Source organism: Capra hircus, chromosome 23, assembly GCF_001704415.2.
Source record: "Capra hircus breed San Clemente chromosome 23, ASM170441v1, whole genome shotgun sequence".
In the NCBI taxonomy this organism is placed as follows: Eukaryota; Metazoa; Chordata; class Mammalia; order Artiodactyla; family Bovidae; genus Capra; species Capra hircus.
The window spans coordinates 48,541,174-48,555,881 of record NC_030830.1 but is presented as its reverse complement, the minus strand read 5'-3'; the positions used below and the strand labels follow the sequence as shown (position 1 = coordinate 48,555,881).

Below are 14,708 nucleotides of genomic sequence, written 5' to 3'. Positions count from 1 at the left end.
TACTTGTCCCAATAATAAGATAGTTTGCTACTTAATTGTAAGATTTTTTCCCCTGCATCTCCAATCCCTTTAATGTAATATATGAGCACTGTTGTTTGTCGTGCCTTAAAGATAAGATGGGGGGGAGGGGTGCCTTTGAGCATTAAACCATGCCATGTGATGGCAAATGTAACTCTTCCAAAATAGTCATTTTCATGGTTCAATATTTTACGTTGTCAAGATGGGGAATTAAAAAGCTTCTAACAAATCTCCCCCTTTACTAAATACTTCTGAGTACATGGTACACATTAGGGTACTCCTTGTTATCCTAATAGGCTAGGGTATCCATTTTTCTGTTTTAAACTGGTTTCTGACCAAAGAAGTTACATTTTTGCACAAGATGGTTTCCCAGATGGCTCAGTGGTAAAGAACTCGCCTGACAAAGCAGAAGATCTGGGTTCCATCCCTGAGAAGGGAAGAGCCCCCTGGAGAAGGAAATGACAACCCTTTCCAGTATTTTTGCTTGGAAAATTCCATGGACAAAGGAGTCTGGTGGGTGACAGTCCACTGGGATCACAAAAAGTCAACACAACTCAGTGACTAAACAACAACAACAACAACAGATCTTTATATATTTTCTATATTAATCCCTTATCAATATACATTTTGCAAATATTTCTCCCATTCTGCATGTTGCTGTTTCATTTTGTTGATGGTGTCTTTAGCTATGAAGAAATTTTCAATTTTGATTTAGCCCCAATTGTTGATTTAGCCCCAATTGTTGATTTTTGCTTTTGCTTTTTGAGATTTCTGGCATTATATCTGAAAAATAATTGCCTGTGAAGAAAGCTGAGCACCAAAGAATTGATGCTTTTGAACTGTGGTGTTGGAGAAGACTCTTGAGAGTCCCTTGGACTGCAAGGAGATCCAACCAGTCCATTCTGAAGGAGATCAGCCCTGGGATTTCTTTGAAAGGAATGATGCTAAAGCTGAAACTCCAGTATTTTGGCCACCTCATGTGAAGAGTTGACTCTTTGGAAAAGACTCTGATGCTGGGAGGGATTGGGGGCAGGAGGAGAAGGGGACAACAGAGGATGAGATGGCTGGATGGTATCATGGACCCAATGAATGTGAGTCTAAGTGAACTCCGGGAGTTGGTGATGGACAGGGAGGCCTGGCATGCTGCGATTCATGGGGTCACAAAGAGTTGGACACGACTGAATGACTGAACAGAACTGAACTGAACTGAACTGCATGTTGACGATTTTCTTCCCTGGTTTTTTTCTAGGAGTTTTATGATATCAGGGTTTTATGTTTAAGTCATTTTGAATTTCTTTTTTTTTCATTTTTGTAAGTAGTGTAAGATGTGCATGCTAAATCACTTCAGTTGTATCAGACTCTTTGTTACCCTGTGGACTGTAGCCCACCAGGCTCTTTTGTTTGTGGGATTCTCCAGGCAAGAATACTGGAGTGGAAAAATACATTTCCTCCTCCAGGGGATCTTCCTGACCCAGAGATCAAAACTGCCTTTCTTGTCTCCTGCATTGGCAGGCAGGTTCTTTACCACTAGTGATACCTGGGAAACCCCAGGGTAAGATAGGAGTCCAATTTAATTTTCTCTGTTTTCTTTTCTTTCTTTCTTCTTTTTCTTTTTTTGCATGTCGTTATGCAGTTTCCCCAACACCTTTTGTTGAAGAGACTTTCACCCCTGAGTGTTTTTGGCTTTTTTTGTCAAATATTTGTTGAACATATATGTGGGAGGTTAATTCTGGGCTTTTTATTCTTTTTCATTGGTTCAAGGGTCTATTTTTATCATGCATCACATCATTTTAATTACTAAAGATTTGTAGTATATCAGTTTGGAATCAGGAAGTATGATGCCTCTGGCATTGTTCTTTTTCAGGATTTCTTTGATTTATTTGGTATCTTTTTTTATTTCCATACAAATTTTAGGATTGCCATTTAAATTTTGATAGGGGTTGCACAGAATCACTAGAAGTCTTTGAATAGTATGAACACTTTACGATATTAATTCTTCTGATCCATGAACATGGTGTATCTTTCCACTTGTTTGTATCTTTTTAATTTCTTACATTAAGGTTTTGTTCTTATAACTTTTATTATATACATCTTTTACTTCATTGGTGAAATTTGATACTAAGTATTTTATTGCTTTTGATGATATTGTGAATGATAGATGAGATACATTTATTTACATGACTTTTCATGTTTTCATGTTAGTGTACAAAACCGCCACTGATTTCTGTAGGTTGATTTATATATATAATATTTTATTGAATTCTTTGATTATTTCCAAGGGCTTTGATTGAGTCTTTCAGATTTTCCATATATAAGATCAAATTATCATCTGCTGCTGCTAACTCGCTTCAGTCGTGTTCGACTCTGTGCAATCCCATAGACAGCAGCCCACCACGCTCTGCCGTCCCTGGGATTCTCCAAGCAAGAACACTGGAGTGGGTTGCCATGTCCTTCTCCAAACCATGAAAGTGAAAAGTGAAAGTTAAGTCTCTGAGGCATATCCAACTCTTCGCGACCCCATGGACTGCAGGCTACCAGGCTCTTCCGTCCATGGGATTTTCCAGGCAAGAGTACTGGAGTGGGTTGCTATTGCCTTCTACAAAATCATCTTCAAATAAAGAATTTTGCTTCTTTTTTTTTTTTTTTTAATTTTACTTTTACTTTATTTTACTTTACAATACTGCATTGGTTTTGCCATACATTGACATGAATCCACCACCGGTGTATACGAGCTCCCAATCCTGAATCCCCCTCCCACCTCCCACCCCATATCATCTCTCTGGATCATCCCCGTGCACCTCATGTAAGAAATGAAGCGCCAGTCTATGTTCGATACAAGATACAGGATGCTTGGGGCTGGCGCTTCTTTCTTTTGAAATACACTTTTTTTTTTTTTTAAATTTCTCCCTCGCCCCAATTGCTCTAGCTAAGTTTTCCAATACTATATTGACCAAGAGTGGTAAGAGCGAGTGACCTGCTTTATTCCTGATCCTAGAGAAAACATTTTAAAATTTTCACCAATTAATATAAATTTAGCTGTAGATTTGTCATATATGGCCTTTATTATGCTGACATATGTTCTTTCTAATTTGCTGAGTGTCTTAATGATGAAAGAATATTGCATTTTGTAAATTTTTTTTTCTTTATCTATGGAAATGATCATGTTTTTAACCTTTATTTTATCAACGTGGTTTATCATATTGATTGATTTCCATATTTTTAACGATCCTCATATCTCAGGGATAAGTTCTCCTTGGCTTGCCAATTTTGATTATTTTTTATTATATTTTTAAAAAGCTCTTAGTTTTATTGATTTTGTTGCTTTCTCTGGCCTCTATTTCATTTATTTCTTAAAGAGGAAGTATCCTCTAATGTGTTGTGGAATTGCATTGCAGGCAGATTTCTCACCATCTGGGCTATAGGGAAGGCACATAGGTCTGCTAATATTTCTGAGAATTTTACATCTATATTAATCAGGGATATTGGTCTATATTTTCATTGAAATGGTTCATCTGACTTTGTTATTATTGCCCTATTCAGGTTCTTTTTTTCGTCTTGATTCAGTCTTGGTGGGTTGTATGTTTTTAGAGCTTTATCCATTTCTTTTAAGTTATCCAATTTTTCAGCATATACATATTCACAGTAGTCTCTTATGATTCTATGTATCTCTCTAGTATCAGTTGTAATGTCTCCTTTTTCATTAATGATTTTATTTGAGTCTTTTTTTCTTACATTAGAAAAAAAGGCTTGCCAATTTTGATTATTTTTTATTGTATTTTTAAAAAGCTCTTAGTTTTGTGGATTCTGTTGCTTTCTCTGGCCTCTATTTCATTTATTTCTTTCCAGATCTTTGTTACTTTATTCCTTCTGCTAACTTTGGCCTTTGTTTGTTCTTCTGCTTTTATTCCCTTGAGGTACAAATTTAGGATTTTTTTCCCCTCTGAGATCTATTTTCTAATAATATGCATTTATCACTGTATACTTCCCTCTCAAAACTGCTTTTTGAGGCAAAAACGTATGGATTTTGTATGCTGTGCTTCCATTTCCATTTATTTTGAGATTTTAATAATTATGGGTTTGATTTTTTCTTTAATACATTCGTTGCTCAGGAGAGTGTTAATTTCAATATATTTGTAGATTTGCCAGCTTTAATATAGTTGTTGACTTTTAGTTTCAGTTCCTTGTAATGAAAAGATGTTTCATATTATTTTAACATTTTTAAATTTCATAAGACTTGTTTAATGCCTTATCATATGGTCAATGTTGGGGAATGTTCCAAGTACACTTGAGAAAAACCTGTATTCCACTTTCTGTATGGACAGAATGTTCTAAAAATATCTGTTGAATTCATTTTGGTCCAATGTATGGTTCAACCGTCATTTCTTCATTGATTATTTGGCCTGGAAAATGATGTATCGATTGTTGATAATGGGTACTGATGTCCCTTACTGTTACTATATCTTTGTCTTTTTCTCACTTTACAACTATTAGTGCTTGCTTAGTATGTTTAGCTGTTCCTATGTGGGGTGCATATATATTTACAGTTGTTATATCTTCTTGATGAATTGACCCCTTTGTATTATATAATGACCTTCTTTGTCTCTTGTTACAGGTTTTGGATTAAAGCCTAATTTTTCTGTTGTACATATTTCTCTCCTTTCTGTTTTCACTTACATGGAATATTTTTTCCACCCATTACTTTGAGTCTATAAGGAGGCTTTTGTAGAAATTATATATTTGGATCTTTTTAATTATTCCATTCAGTCACATTGCAAATTTTATTCTTAAATTCAATCCATATACATTGAGTTTCTGTTGATGTGAGAAGGCTTACAGTTGCCATTTTATTAATTATTTTATACTTTCCTTGTTTCACATTTTCCCTGTCTCTGCTTACCTTTGTAAATTGGTGATTCTCTGTGGTGATATGCTATCATTCCTTTATATTCTATGCAGTTGTTCTAGGATTTTGGTTTGTGTTACCCATGCAGTTTACAAAAAAAAAAAAAAAAAACAACAACAACAAACAAACTATAGGTTAAACAGTCCATTTTAAGCTGATAGCAACTTAACTTCCACTGTCTATATAAACTTCACCTTGTTTGTTGTTCAGTCACTCAGTCATGTCCAACTCTTTGTGAGCCCATTGCAGTATGCCAGGCTTCTTTGTCCTTCACTATCTCTCAGAGTTTGCTCAAACGCATGTCCATTGTGTTGGTAATGCCACCCAACCAACTCATCCTCTGTTGCCCCCTTCTCCTTAGGCCCTCAGTCTTTCCCAGCTTCAGGGTCATTTCCAGTGTCAGCTCTTCACACCAGGTGACCAAAGTATTGGATCTTCAATTTCAGCATCAGCCCTTACAAAGAATATTCATGGTTGATTTCTTTTAAGATTGACTGGTTTGATCTCCTTGAGTTCAAGGAAATTTCAAGAGACTTTTACAACACCACAGTTCAAACGGATACATTCTTTGGTACTCAGCCTTCTCTGTAGTCCAAATCTCACATATGTACATGACTATTGGTGACCCATTGTTTTGGCTATGCGGACTATGGTCAGCAAAGTGATGTTTCTATCTTTTACTATGCTGTCTAGATTTGCTATAACTTCGCTTCCAAAGAGCAAGCATCTTTTAATTTCATGGCCTCACTTGCCATTTGCAGTTATTTTGGAGTCTAAGGAAATAAAGTGTGTTAATGTTTCCTGTGTTTCTCCACCCTTTTGCCATGAAGTGATGACACTTGCTGCCATGATCTTAGTCCCCTCCATCCAGGTTCTTCATTTAATTAATTTAGTTTTTAATTGAAGGATAATTGCTTTAGAGAATTTTGTTGTTTTCTGTACAATATCAGCAAGAATCAACCATAGGTACACCCATGTCCCCCCACTCCAATTTCCCTCCCTCACTCTTCTAGATTGTTACAGAGCCTCTGTTTGAGTTCCTGGAGTCATACAGCAAATTCCTATTGGCTATCTATTTTACATATGGTAGTGTAAATTTCCATGTGATTCTCTCTAGACAGCTCACCCTCTCCCTCCACCCCTCCCCCGTGTCAATAAGTCTGTTCTGTATGTTTGTTTCTCCATTGCTTCCCTAAAAATAAATTCATCAGCACCATCTTTCTAGATTTCATATATATGCATTAGTATTCAATATTTATATTTCTCTTTCTGAATTTCTCTTTCTCTTACTTCACTCTGTATAATAGGCTCTAGGTTCATCCACTTCATTAGAACTGATTTAAACGTGTTCCTTTTTATAGCTGAGCAATATTCCATTGTATATATATAACGCAGCTTCTTTATTCATTCATCTGTCAATGGACATCTAGGTTGCTTCCAATGTTCTAGCTATTGTAAATAGTGTTGCAATGAACATTGGGCTATATGTGTCTTTTTAAATTTTTCTTTCCTTGGAGTATATGCCTAGGAGTGAGATTGCTGAGTCATATGGTGGTTTTATTCCTTTTTTTTTTATTTTTAAGAGAATCTCCAAACCGTCTTCCATAGTAGCTGTATCCGTTACATTCCCACCAGCAATGCAAGAGTGTTCCCCCTTTTCCATACCCTTTCCAGCATTTATTCTTTGAGACTTTTTAATGATGGCCATTGTGACTGATGTGAGGTGGTATCTCATTGTAGTTTTGATTTGCATTTCTCCAGTACTGAGCAATGTTGAGCAACTTTTCATGTGCTTGTTAGCCATCTGTATGTCTGGTTGGTAAAAATGTCCGTTTAGGTCTTTTTCCCACTTTTTGATTGGGTTGTTTGCTTTTCTGGGATTGACTTGTATGAGCTGCTTGTATATTTTGGAAATTAATTATTTGTCAGTTATTCCCTTTGTTATTATGTTCTACCTTTCTGAGGGTTGTCTTTTCACCTTGTTTGTAGTTTCCTTTGGTGTGCAAAAGATTTTAAGTTTAATTAGGTCCACTTGTTTATTTTTATTTCCATTACTCTGGGAGGTGAGTCATAGAGGATCTTGTTTTGATTTATGTCATCGAGTGTTCTGCTTATGTTTTCCTCTAAGAGTTTTATAGTTATTGGTCTTACAGTTAGGTCTTTAATCCATTTTGAGTTTATATTTGTGTAAGGCATTATGAAGTGTTGTAAATTCATTCTTTTTCATGTAGCTGTCCAATTTTCCCAGCCCCACCTATTGAAAAGAGTTGCCTATCTTTGCCCCATACAATATTCTTGTCTCCTTTGTCATAAATGTGGCAACCATAGGTGTGCGGATTTCTCTCTGGGCTCTCTATTTTATTTCATTGGTCTATATTTCTGTTTTGTGCCAGTACCATACTGTCTTGATGACTGTAGCTTTGTAGCATAGTCTGAAGTTAGAAAGGTTGATTCTTCCAGCTCCATTCTTCTTTCTTAAGACTGCTTTGGCTATTTGGGGTCTTTTGTGTTTCTATATAAATTGTGAATATTTTTGTTCTAGTTCTGTGAAAAACGACATTTGTATTTTGATAGGTATTGCATTTAATCTGTTGACTGCATTTTATAGTACAGTCATTTTTACAATATTGATTATTTCTACCCAAGAACATCGAATATCTCTCCCTCTGTTTGTGTCATATTTGATTTCTTTCATCAGTGTCTTATAATTTTCCATATACAGTTCTTTATCTCCTGAGGTAGGTTTATGCTTAGATCTTTTATTCTTTTTGTTTCAATGGTGAATGGGATTGATTCCTTAATTTTTCTTTCTAATTTTTTATTGTTATTATATAAGAATACAAGTGATTTCTGTGTATTGAATTTGTATCCCATGACTTTGCTAAATTCACTAATTATCTCTTAATTTTCTGATAGTTTCATTTTGGCTTTTCTATGTATAGTATCATGTCATCTGCAAACAGTGAGAACTTCACTTCTTCTTTTCTGATCAAGGTTACATTTATTCCTTTTTCTTCTCTAATTGCCATACCTATATCTTCCATACCTATATCTTCATACCTATGTTGAATAATAGTGATGAAAGTGGGTGCCTTTGTTTTGATCCTGATATTAGAGGAAATGCTTTCAGTTTTTCACCATTGAGACTAATGTGGGTATGTCATATATGGACTTTACTGTGTTGAGGTAAGTTCCTTCTATGCCCATTTTTTGAAGAGTTTGAATCATAAATAGTAGTTGAATTTTATCAAAGGCTTTTCCTGAATCTACTGAGATGATCATGTGGTTTTTATTTTAACAAATTTTTCAATTTGTTAATATGATGTAGCACATTGATTTGCATATATTGAAAAATCCTTGTTTCCCTGGAATAAACCCAACTTGATCATGATGCATGAGCTTTCCAATGTGCTGTTGAATTCTGTTTGCTAGAATTTTGTTGAATATTTTTGCATCTATGTTTATCAATTATATTGGCTTACAGTTTTCTTGTTTTATCCTTACCTGGTTTGGGTATCAGGGTGATGGTGGCCTCATAGAATGATGTTACTTCCTCTGCAAATTTTTGGAAGAGTTTCAGAAAAATAAACATTAGCTTTTCTCTAAATGTTTGATAGAATTCACCTGTGAAGCTATCTAGGCCTGGGTTTTTGTTTTTGGGGAGATTTTTGATCATAGTTTTGATATTAATGTAATTGGTTTGTTGATAATTTCTATTTTCCCTGGTTCAATCTTGGAAAGTTAACATTTTCTAGGAATCTGTCTATTTCCTTTAGCTTATCCATTTTGTTAGTATATAACTGCTCATAATATTCTCTTATGATTCTTTGTATTTCCGTGTTGTCTTTTTTGACCATTGAGTTTTAAGCCAGCTTTCTCACTCTCCTCTTTCAATTTCATCAAGAGGCTCTTAAGTTCCTCTTCATTTTCTGTCATTATGGTGGTGTCATCTGCATATCTGAGGTTATTGTTATTTCTCCTGGTAATCTTGTTTCTAGCTTGTGATGTATCCAGCCTGGCATTTTGCATGATGTACTCTGCATAAAATTTTAAAAAGCAGGGCACCAATATACAGCCTTGGTATACTCTTTTTCCAATTTTGAACCAGTCCCTTGTTCCATGTCTAGTTCTAATTATTGCTTCTTGATCTGCATATAGGTTTCTCAAGAGGCAGATGAATTGGTCTTTTATTCCCATTTGTTTAAGAATTTTCCATCCTTTGTTGTGATCCACATAGTCAGAAGTTTTGTTGTGGTCAGTAAAGCAGAAGTAGATTTTTTTTTTCCTGGAATTCCCTTGCTTTTTTTGTAATCCAGTGGATGTTGGCAATTTGATCTCTGGTTTATCTGCCTTTTCTAAATCCAGCTTTTACCTCTGGAAGCTCTCAGTTCACAAACTGTTGAAGCCTATGTTGAAGGATGTTGAGCATTACCTTATTAGCATGTGAAATGAGTGCAATCATGCAGCAGTTTGAACATTAATGATACTCCCCTTCTTTGGGATTGGAATAAAAACTAACCTTTTCCAGCCCTGTAGCCACTTCTGAGTTTTCCAAATTTGCTGGTATATTGAGTGCACTCCTTTAAAGCATCATCTTTTAGGATTAGAAATAGCTCTGCTGCAATTCCATCACCTCCACTAGCTTTGCTCATAATAATGTTTCCTAAGGCCTTTTCTCTGTTCTTCTCCAGTGGCATACTGGACACCTACAGTCCTGGGGGTTTCATCTTTCAGTGTCATATCTTTTTGCCTTTTCATAATTTACTGGGGTTCTCAAGGCAAGAAGCTGAAGTAGTTTCCCATTCCCTTTTCTAGTGGGCCACGTTTTGCCAGAACTCTCCAACAAAGACCTGTCCATCTCTGATGGCCTTACACAGCATGACTCATAGTTTCATTGAGTTACAGAAGACTGTGCTCCATATGATAATTTTGGTTAGCTTTCTGAGACTGTGGTTTTCATTTAGTCTGCCCTCTGACGCATGAAGTCTAAAGGCTTGTGCAAGCTTCCCCTTCAGAGGACTGGCTATGGGGAAAATTGGGTCTGGCAACCCGCTCCAGTACTCTTGCCTGGAAAATCCCATGGACGGAGGAGCCTGGTAGGCTGCAGTCCAGGGGGTCACTAAGAGTTGGGCATGACTGAGTTACTTCACTTCCACTTTTCACTTTCATGCATTGGAAAAGGAAATTTCAACCCACTCCAGTATTCTTGCCTGGAGAATCCCAGGAACAGAGGAGCCTAGTGGGCTGCCGTCAATGGGGTTGCACAGCGTTGGACACGACTGAAGCGACTGCAGCAGCAGCAGCAGCAGATGCTTGCTGGTTTGCAGGGGCTGAAGCTGGTTGCCAATCTGGCTTCTGGAGATGTCAATGATGTTTGTACTGGACTGGCTGAGAGATAAGGTTGAAGTTACTCAGCAAATAATCCAGCAGCTCCTGGAGGAGAATGACTAGCTGATCCCCTGTATCATGGAACATCAGAACAAAGGTGGGTCGAATGACTGCACCCAGCACCAGCGCTTGTTACACAGAAACCTCAGTTACTTGGTTACTATCACAGATGTCAACCCAGCCAGTGCTTCAAAAACAATGGTATATTCCAGTTAGCTGTTGGTATATACCAGTTAGCAATGGTATTTTCCAGTTAGTTGTTGTGAAGTATAATTGAATGTAATCTATTTCCTATGAAATGGAGACAAAATCTTTACTAACTCAATGGCTTAGAATGTGAATCGAACTTCTGTGCCTCCTTTAAAAATGTGAAAGTGTGAGAAAGCTATTAACTGTATTCTCAGTGAAATATTTATTTTAGCAGTTAAGCTGATTCTCTCAATTAAGTTGACTCTCAATGTCTTCCTTCCTGAAACAAGTGTGTCTGAATACAAAGACATCATGGGCATCTTCAAGCTTACCTTTATAGTTTCAACCTGAAGAGGAAACTGAGCAAATATTGGGCAAGACTCCCTACTGAGATTCTCTCAAATGTACATGTAACTGTAATCTCTCCTACTAGGTTGTGGTTGAGGACCCCCTGATTGCTCCAAGTTGTTTTGAAATAAAGCTTGCCTTTACACAAACACACACAAAGACACGGCTTCACCCTTTTCACTCTTTTACTTTGTCCTTTTCAAATTTTCTGATGTCATCATTTACCTCTTTTATATTGTATATTCATTAACACATTACCGTAGCTATAATAACATAGAGTACTGTTTTCCTTTGATCTTATACTATAAAGAAACCACTGTATTACAGATTTAGAGTTTTATACATGTGACTGAATATTTATCTCTGTGTTGTAAACTTTCCTATATTTTCATGTTGCTTATTAGCATCTTTTGATTGTTAAACTTGAAGAACAATTTTTAGCATGTCTTGCTTGAACATCTAGTGAAATTTCCTCAGCTCTTCTTGTTTAGACAAGGCTTTATTTCTCCTTCACATTTGAAGGTTAATTTAGAAAAATAGTGTGTTCTTGGCTGGCAATTTTTTTTCTTTATTTATGTACTTTGAATGTGTTTTTTCTCTTTCAATAGACCTGTAGGGTTTCTGGTAAGAAATCTGCTGATAGCCTAATGGGGCTTCTTTCTAGGTTACATTCTCTTATTTTAGAATTTTATATTTATTCTTGACTTTTTAAATTAATTTTTATTAGAGTATGTTTGCTTTAAAATGTTATATTCGTTTCTACTGATATTTGACAGCTTTATTATAATGTGTCTTGGAAAAAGTCTTTTTGCACTGTGATAATAGGATGATCTATTAACTTTGTAAATTAGAATGTCTTAACACCTTCCCAGGTTTAGAAGTTTAACAGGTACAATTTCTTTAAATAAAATTTCTGTTCCCTTTTCCACCACTTCTCTTTCTGAAATACCAATTATTCTAATGTTTTTAATTTTGATGAAATTCCATAGATTACATAGGCTGTCTTTACTCTTTTCCATTATTTTTTCTTTGTTTCCTTCCAACTAGATTATTTCAAAATTCCTTCCTCTAGCTCACTTATTCTTTATTTTTTACCATTTGCTCTCCTCTATTGCAGCTGTTGTTTATTGCATATTTCACTTGATTCATTGAGTCCTTCAGCTCCAGACTCTTTGGTTTCCATTATGATTTTTACCTTTTTCGAGTAAAAATTCATTTCAATCAGGTATTTTTCCCAAGATTTAGTAAATTTCATTGAATTTTCTTTATAAGTCTTCTCATAGCTCATTTTCTTCAAAACAATTATTTTGAATTCTTTCAGTGACATCACAAAGTTTGCATCTTTGAGTCCAGTTATTGGAGAATTATTATTTTCTCTTTATGACAGCATGGTTCCTTAATTTTAAACATTCTTTACCGTTTTATCCTGCTACTTTCACATTTGAAGTAGCTGGCACCCTTAAATCTTTGCTCGTTGCCTTTAGATGTGGCATTCTATCGGGTGGTGTTTTTATTATGAAGGATTTTACTGCTATATATGTGGAGTCGGTACACCAGTTCCACTGAATGTGGATCTTTTAGCAGGATCCTTAAGCTTTAATGTCTTCTCTCATTGACCAGGCAAGCTACTGGAAACCTCTTTTTTGTTTCATAAAGTGGTGCAAACCCATAAAGTGGTGGGTTTGTAGTTTCTCCCTTGCCCACAGATCCTGGTCTGTTTCTGAGTGCATTCTCTGCCCATAGGAGATCTTTTGCTGTTGCACTCAGGAGCATACAGTAACTGAATGCTCAGTAATTTAGCCAGCAGCAAAGTAAGAGGAATTGTGTGCTTAACTCTCTGAACCTTGCCCACAGTCCTGTGGACCCAGCGGGGAGGTCTCAGCTCTGGTATTCCCAGAGGTTCATGGGTGGATGTCCCACTGACTACAGTCAGCAGGAGCCAAATCCCTATGCAATGTTTCCTTGGACAGGGGCAGCACTGGTAAGTTTCTCTTCCTACTGCCTCTACTGTGACCAAACTCACATTTTCTTTCCTCCAGAGATGTGCTGAAATCTATCCTAGGAAAGGTTGAATTTCTGCAAATTTTACAGTATGTGTGGGAGTCTGCCCAAGTAAGCACTCTCCATGTCTTCTCCCAACCTAGGTGAAAATGCTCTGGGCATGTTCATTGTCTCTCCTGGTTCTACATCTTGTACTGAAGTCTGACTGCTTATTACTGAATGCATAGTTAGGTGAGACTTCTCCCAGGTTCCTTGGCATAGTATGGTGTTAGATACCACAAAACACACAAAGGTGAACATCTATTTTTTGGCTGGATATCTAGTTTATTGTTAAAAGGTGGGCTACAAAGAAAGAATGTCTTACGTTGCCATGATGCTGATGTCATCTTCTGGAGTGGTCATTGTAATGCATCCCTATCGCTCTATTACCAGCCTATGTTCACAGCTCATTCTGCATATGAGTAGAAATATGCAGATGCAGGAACAAAGAGCATTATACAATGTGAATTACTTTACCTTTATTTTTTGGCCATAAAAGTGCTTAATCTATGCTATTATTGGCAAAACAGCAAAGAATATATGAGACTATACTTTGTACCAGTGAAACTTCTTTAGTCATGTGACATTTTTAGAAAAGAATTATTAATTATGGTTAGTTTACTCAAAGAACACTATAGTCAGTTAAATGTCTATGGTGAGGCTTGATATTCTTTCAAGGCTTTGCAGCATCAATTATAAATCATGGTGCAGTAACTTTTTACACTGTAGTATTTTGTTTCCAAAGTATCTTTTCCAAGGCATTATATATAAATATAAATATATATGAATAAAGTATTAAATAATTGGTTAGATATATGAGGAGGCACGAAAAAGCTATAGAAGTGTCTTTTTTCTTTCTTTCTTTTTATCATTTTGAACGTCTTGATGGCTTTTCCATGCAGATTCGTTCTGCTCTAATCTTAGGAAAAAATAAAGTTACAGATTTTTAAGCTTACTAAGACTTTTTCAGTTTGTGATTTTGTGAACAATTTATATATTAAATAAAATAACCAAGAGGGATTACTATCATTAAAACACCTTAGTGAAAGTAATGACTTATAATTTCTAACATGAAATCAAACATTTTTTAAACCACATAATCACAAAATCATTTTTGATCGATTATCTTTCCATTAGTCCCCTCCTGGACATGAAACAATGGACTGGTTCCAAATTGGGAAAAGAGTATGTCATGGCTGTATATTGTCATCTTGCTTATTTCACTTATATGAAGAGTACATCAGTGAAATGCTGTACTGGATGAAGCACAAGCTGGAATCAAGATTGCTGGGAAAAAATATCAATAACCTCAGATACCCAGATGATACTACATTAAAGCTGAAAATGAAGAGGAGCTAAACAGCCTCTTGAGGAAAGTGAAAGAGAAAAGTGAAAAAGCTGGCTTAAAACTCAACATTCAAAAAACGAAGATCATTGCATCCTTGGAAGAAAAGCTATGACAAACCTTGAAAAAATTAAAAAGCATAGACATTAATTTTCCAGCAAACGTCCATATAGTCAAAGTTATGGTTTTCCCAGTAGTCGTGTATGCCTGTGAGAACTGGGCTATAAAGAAAGCTGAACAGCGAAGAATTGATGCTTTTTTAGTGTGGTGTTGGAGAAGACTATTGAAAATCCCTTGGATTGCAAGGAGATCAAACCAGTCAGTCCTAAAGGAAATTGTCCTGAATATTAATTGGAAAAACTGATGCTGAAGCTGAATCTCTGATACTTTGGCCACCTGAAGTGAAGAGCTGACTCACTAGTAAAGACCCTGATGCTGGGAGAGATTAAGGGCAGGAGAAGAAGGGGACAACAAGGA

At 36.1% G+C, this 14,708-nt stretch overlaps 1 protein-coding gene and 1 pseudogene across 1 annotated transcript in view; one reads left to right on the top strand and one right to left on the bottom strand.

The window, feature by feature from the left end:
* The window catches only part of KHDRBS2 (KH RNA binding domain containing, signal transduction associated 2), an 800,500-nt gene that overhangs the window by 117,039 nt on the left and 668,753 nt on the right, over window positions 1-14,708 (bottom strand). The gene's annotated exons all lie outside the window — the stretch shown is intronic.
* Window positions 10,283-10,525, top strand: LOC102180267 (annotated as a pseudogene).